General features: G+C 38.6%; 1 pseudogene; it reads left to right on the top strand.

Annotated features, from left to right (window-relative positions):
• The first annotated feature begins 463 nt into the window (after positions 1-463).
• LOC146881582 (uncharacterized) lies at positions 464-5,214 on the top strand (annotated as a pseudogene).
• Positions 5,215-6,000: the final 786 nt, after the last annotated feature.

The following is a 6,000-nucleotide window of genomic DNA, read 5'->3' as shown; positions in this document are numbered from 1 at the left end:
GTCCACGAAATCCAACTTTTATATATATATATATGTATATATATATATATATATATATATATATATATATATATATATATATTGTAAATTCTGCATGGAATTATTGGTGACCATTGACTTATTAAGTGGTGACCTACCTTGAACATTTTTCACATTGCTCTATTGTAAGGAAGTCCACAACTAAAACATTTATACTATCTAGAAATACCTAAAAAACATGTATGGAAGGTATATTTACTCATAAGAAATATTCCTATGGAATAATTGGCCCACAAGTGCCCCCCTCACACACATGATAATAGTGACTGCATTAGTGAGTGACCCCTGATGTATTACATAGTGACCTACCCATTACTTTTTGCACATCAATATCAAATGGGGTCTGGTGTTAGGGTGCTAAACTTGTACCATTCCTTTAGGGTTTAATGGTAACGAAAAAACTTCCAAAGGGGATTTCGAAAAAATGGGGTCTTCTTCCTCACACTTTCATCTTCACCACTTCTCCCTAACCCTATGCGACAGACCCTTCTTTTCGATGCTTGTGACTATTCTTCGTCTTCCGTATTTGCCTTCTCCCACTCGTTTTCCTTTTTGCATTTCTCTTCTCTCACGGAATGGAACAAAGATTGTGGCTTTCGTAGGGAGTGTGGAGATTTTCCAAGGAAGAAGACCAGCACCGTGGATTTCGCATGGAGGAAAATATAGATTTCGTAGGCACAGTGAAGTTTGGAAGGATTCCAACATTATTCTCAATGGTCTGCGAATGATTTTTTTTCAAAACCGCTTTTAGCCATTTCCATTCACTTTCACAGCTTGAAAAAGTTAACATTAATTAACTTCTCTTTCCCTCACGTGACACACTCTCTTTTGCAAGTAAAAAAAAATTAAAAATTACTTTCCACGTCAGGGAGTAACATAGGAGTCAAATTTCGGTAGTCATTGAATCATTATCCTTAAAAGTATTAAGACAAATGCGCCATGCATTTATATGTCTGCACCCTAAAAGCTTTAAGAAGAAAGTTGAATTTGCATGTGGGCCCACGGTCTTCCAATATCCACTTAAGCATGTGAGATGAGTATTAATGAAAACAGAAAAGCTGCCACAAATGGGCGTGTCCCATCAAGCTTCCAAAATTCTTTGACACTAATATAAAAGAAGGTATAAATACACATTTGGTACCCAAATTTTTTCGAAAAGTTCAATTTGGTACCCGAACTTTAGGAATGTTCAATTTGGTACGCCAATTTTCTAAAGAGATTCAATTTGGTCCTCTCCGTTAAGTTGGAGTTAACACCGTGTCCGTACAGGACACGTGTCACTTTTATTTTCCAGCCTTTAATTTCTTGCTTGTCACTTATTGAACCTCCTTCTAGTCATGTTTCATTTCAATTATCTTTTGGTTTAACATTTCTAATTAGCTTTTCTTGCTTTCTCCTTTGTTTGGGTTTATCTACTTGTCTCTCGGTTTTGGTTGATTAATGATGCTATGGAGTTTAGAATGGTTTATATGATATGGTAGCATCTTAGGTGGTGGATATTGAAGTAGAATTTTAGCTTGTGTGTTTTCTATATGCTTGCCTTCTCCTCACCTTTGAGAGTTTGAGAGTTTTGAGCCTATTCATTTGAGAGAGTGTGTGCTAACTAGTTTGCTTGCCATAGTTTGTTTTGTTTCTTTCTTTCACTCTTTTGCAGATTTGGTTGCTGTTTTTGGATGTTGTAGTAGTGTGGTGCTGCCAAGGACACTTTTCCACATTTTGGTGCTTGAATTTGGTCATATACAAAGGCTCCTAAAGCCTCTTTTGCTCTCGGGATTTTTCAGCAGTTGTGATCTTGGAGAGCTTGTTTTGGTGCTGTTTTGGAGTCTTTGGTTGCACATTTTGGACCTCATTTTAGCAACACCTTTTAGTTCTTTAATTGTGTATAATTTGGACACCTCTTTTTGGTACAATTGAAGCATTCTAAGGCATTTTATTGGTTCTCCAAAAAGCATTAAAATCTTGTTTTCTAGCATCCAATTTGCTCTCGGTTTGATTCACTTTGTACCAAAACTTGTGCATCAATTTCTTTTGCTTTGAACATTCCATTGTATCCATGGCCTACTTAGGTGTCTTGGGGAACCAAAGGTGTTCAATCCCATCTCCTAAGTAGAACCTTTTTCATATTCTAGTGCAACGTTTTAGTAAGTGAGTGTGTTGAAAGTTCTAAGTGCTTTCTCACCTTACTTTTAGGCCGCATAGTTAGACGCTTAGTGGTTTAAATTTGTGAGACCAAAGTCTCTAAAATTTTTGCCATTTAGGGGCCCGTTTTTAGTGTTAGTCTTTTCTTTTCTTTGAGTCTTGTTTGTGTTTGTTAGTGCTTAGTGTATCAAGTGATTTTATTTACTTAGCCTTAAACAATTGTGTGATCTTTGAAACCTTTTGCAAGTACATCTTGGCAAGGATTGGCCTTGGTACTTAAGAAGTCTTTTAGACTCACCTCGCCTAACCTGGAGGTCTACTTGTGCTTGGTTTCTTCTTTCACTATTTTGTTAAAATTCTAAGTTCTTTCAATCACCATGAGCACTAGAAGGGCTACTCGTGCTAGTACCCAACATCAACAACATGATGAAAACAACCTCCACACAAGTGGTGATGAGGAGGTTGAGGTTGATCCTAGAGTCCTAAATAATCTCTCTCAAGAGGTTAGGGACCTTAAAATTCAAATGGCTTCCATACAAGCCAATCTTCAATTAATTGCCAATCAACTTACCCCTCCCAACCACAATACCCGTGCCTCTCCTAGGTTTTCTCGTGCCCCTTCAAGGCATGAGTATGATTTTGAAGAGGAGGAAGATGAGTGCATTAACCTTAGACAATCGCCTCGTGTAAGAAGGCAAAGGCGCATACCTCCTCACCCAAAGGAAGTCAAAATTGATTTGCCTCATTTCTATGGGAAGGATAATGTTGAGGTTTTTCTTGATTGGGTTGCCAAAGTAGAACAATTGTTTGAGAGTCATGTTGTGGAGGAAGAGAGGCGTGTGTCTCTAGCTACTCTTAGCTTTCAAGGGCATGCTCTTAATTTGTGGACTTCCTTAGTCCTCCAAAGAAGGCGAAAAGGGATACATGATATTGAGTATTGGAATGATCTTAAGGAAGCCCTTCATGCCCGCCATGTTCCCTCCTACTACAAAAGAGAGCTTTTGGACAAGCTCCAAAGGCTCCAACAAAGATCTATGTCTATAGAAGAGTATAGACAAAAGATGGAGCTCTACATCATGAGAGCCGGAATTGAAGAAGAAGAGGAACTTACCATTGCTAGGTTCTTAAGTGGACTTAATTACAACATAAGAGATAAAGTTGAGTTGCTCCCCTACCGCAATTTTAATGATCTTGTTCAAATGAGCATCAAGGTGGAGCAACAACTTTTGAGACGTCCTTCTCGCAAGGATTCTCCCTCTTTTTCTAAAAGTGATTTTCCAAAGAAAGATTTTTCAAAAGAAAAAGAGTCCACTCTTAAGAGCCTTACAAAGGTAAGTGACAAGGGTGAATCCTCCACCAACAAAAGAGGTAGTGACATCAAATGTTTCAAGTGTCTAGGTAGAGGTCATGTGGCCGCTCAATGCCCTACCAAACGCACCATTGTGCTTAAGGGCAAAGACCTCTACACTAGCCAAGAGGAGTCATCTTCAAGTGACTCCGACACTTCTCATTCTAGTGATTCTCAAGAACATTCATATCCAAATGAAGGGAAACTTTTGATGATTAGGAGGCTTCTCAATAACCAACCTAGCATTCCTCTCAATGATCAAAGAGAAAATATTTTCCACACAAGATGTGAGGTTTTGAAAAACACTTGTTCTTTGATCATTGATAGTGGATCTTGTTGCAATTGTTGTAGCACAAGATTGGTTGAGAAGTTGAATTTGACTTTGTTGACCCATCCCAAACCTTACAAACTTCATTGGCTTAATGAAGATGGGGATCTCAAAGTTGAACATCAAGTGAAAGTCAAGTTCTCCATTGGGAAATTTAAAGATAAAGTTTTATGTGATGTAATTCCAATGGAAGCTTGCCATATTCTCTTGGGGAGGCCTTGGCAATTTGATAATAAAACTTTACACAATGGCCACACCAATGATATCACCCTCCAACATCATTCAAAAACTTTTGTGTTGCATCCCCTCACTCCTAGCCAAGTTGCTAGTGATCAAGTTCAAATGCGAGCTAGGAGAGAGGAAGAGAGTTCCAAGAACTCTAATGCTTCTAAAGATTCTATGGACAAGACAAAGGTAGAGGAAGTTTCTTCTTCTAAGGATGTTGCTCATGAAGTTCTTTTAACTCATAAAACTCTTTTGCACACTCTTCATAATGAGCAACCTCCCTTCCTCTTACTTTGTCAAGCAATCCTTACTTGTCTTGAACATCCTTCTCTTAAGGATCTACCTCCTTCCATTCGTGCTCTCCTTCATGAATTTCAAGATATTTTTCCAAAGGATGGCCCTCATGGTCTCCCACCTTTTAGAGGGATTGAGCACCAAATTGATTTTGTCCCAGGGGCAAGTCTTCCTAATAGACCTGCCTATAGGACAAACCCAATTGAGACCAAGGAGATAGAAACTCAAGTGAATGAGTTGCTAGACAAGATGGGTTCAAAAAAGTTTAAGTCCTTGTGTTGTGCCTGTGTTGTTGGTGCCCAAGAAAGATGGAAAGTGGCGTATGTGCTGTGATTGTAGGGCTATCAACCACATCACCATAAAATATAGGCATCCAATCCCAAGACTAGATGATATGTTGGATGAGTTACATGGAGCACAAATATTTTCAAAAATAGACCTCAAAAGTGGTTATCACCAAATTCGTATTCAAAAAGGTGATGAGTGGAAAACTGCTTTCAAAACAAAATTTGGTCTATATGAATGGTTAGTCATGCCCTTTGGTCTAACCAATGCTCCTAGTACATTCATGCGCCTAATGAATCATGTCTTGCGAGATTGTATAGGCAAGTTTGTTGTTGTCTATTTTGATGATATCTTGGTGTATAGTACAAGCTCTAAACTTCATGTGGGTCATCTTAGAGTTGTGTTATCTCTTCTCCGAGACCACCAACTCTATGCTAACATTGACAAGTGCACTTTCTGTGTAGAGAGTGTATTTTTTTGGGATTTGTGGTCAATAAGAGTGGGGTGCATGTTGACCCCGCAAAAATCAAGGCCATCCAAGAATGGGGTGTGCTAAAGAATGTTGGGGACATTAGAAGTTTTCATGGATTAGCAAGTTTTTATAGAAGATTTGTCCCCAACTTCTCCACCATTGCTTCACCCCTCAATGAACTTGTTAAGAAAGACATATCTTTTGAGTGGGGTGAAAGACAACAAAAGGCTTTTGATGATATCAAGACTAGGCTCACCCAAGCTCCCATTCTTGCTCTTCCAAATTTTGAGAAAACTTGAGCTAGAATGTGATGCTTCTGGGGTGGGAATAGGTGCGGTTTTGTTACAAGAAGGCCATCCAATTGCCTATTTTAGTGAAAAACTAAATGGTCCTTCTCGTAACTATCCCACCTATGACAAAGAGCTATATGCTCTTGTGCGAGCTCTTCATACTTGGGAACATTATCTTGTAACAAAAGAGTTTATTATCCATAGTGATCATGAAACTCTCAAGTATTTGAAGAGACAACACAAATTGAATAAAAGGCATGCAAAGTGGGTTGAGTACTTGGAACAATTCCCTTATGTTATCAAGTACAAGAAAGGGAAAGCTAATGTTGTGGCTGATGCACTATCAATGAGATATACTCTCTTAGCCAAGCTTGGATCCCAAATTCTTGGATTTGACAACATATGTGAATTGTATATTCATGATCCCTTCTTTGCTACCATTTATCATGATTATCTCACTAAGTCCCAAGGCGGCTTTTATCTCTCAAGTGGATATCTTTTCAAAGAAGGCCGCCTATGTATTCCTCTAGGTTCTCATAGAAAACTTTTGATCAAAGAAATGCATGAGGGGGGACTTATG

The sequence above is a fragment of the Vigna unguiculata genome, chromosome 11, assembly GCF_037176805.1.
Source record: "Vigna unguiculata cultivar grain cowpea cultivar isolate G323 ecotype 2 chromosome 11, ASM3717680v1, whole genome shotgun sequence".
NCBI lineage: Eukaryota > Viridiplantae > Streptophyta > Magnoliopsida > Fabales > Fabaceae > Vigna > Vigna unguiculata.
Note: the sequence above shows the minus strand (reverse complement) of the source record. Positions and strands in the feature narration are given on the sequence as shown.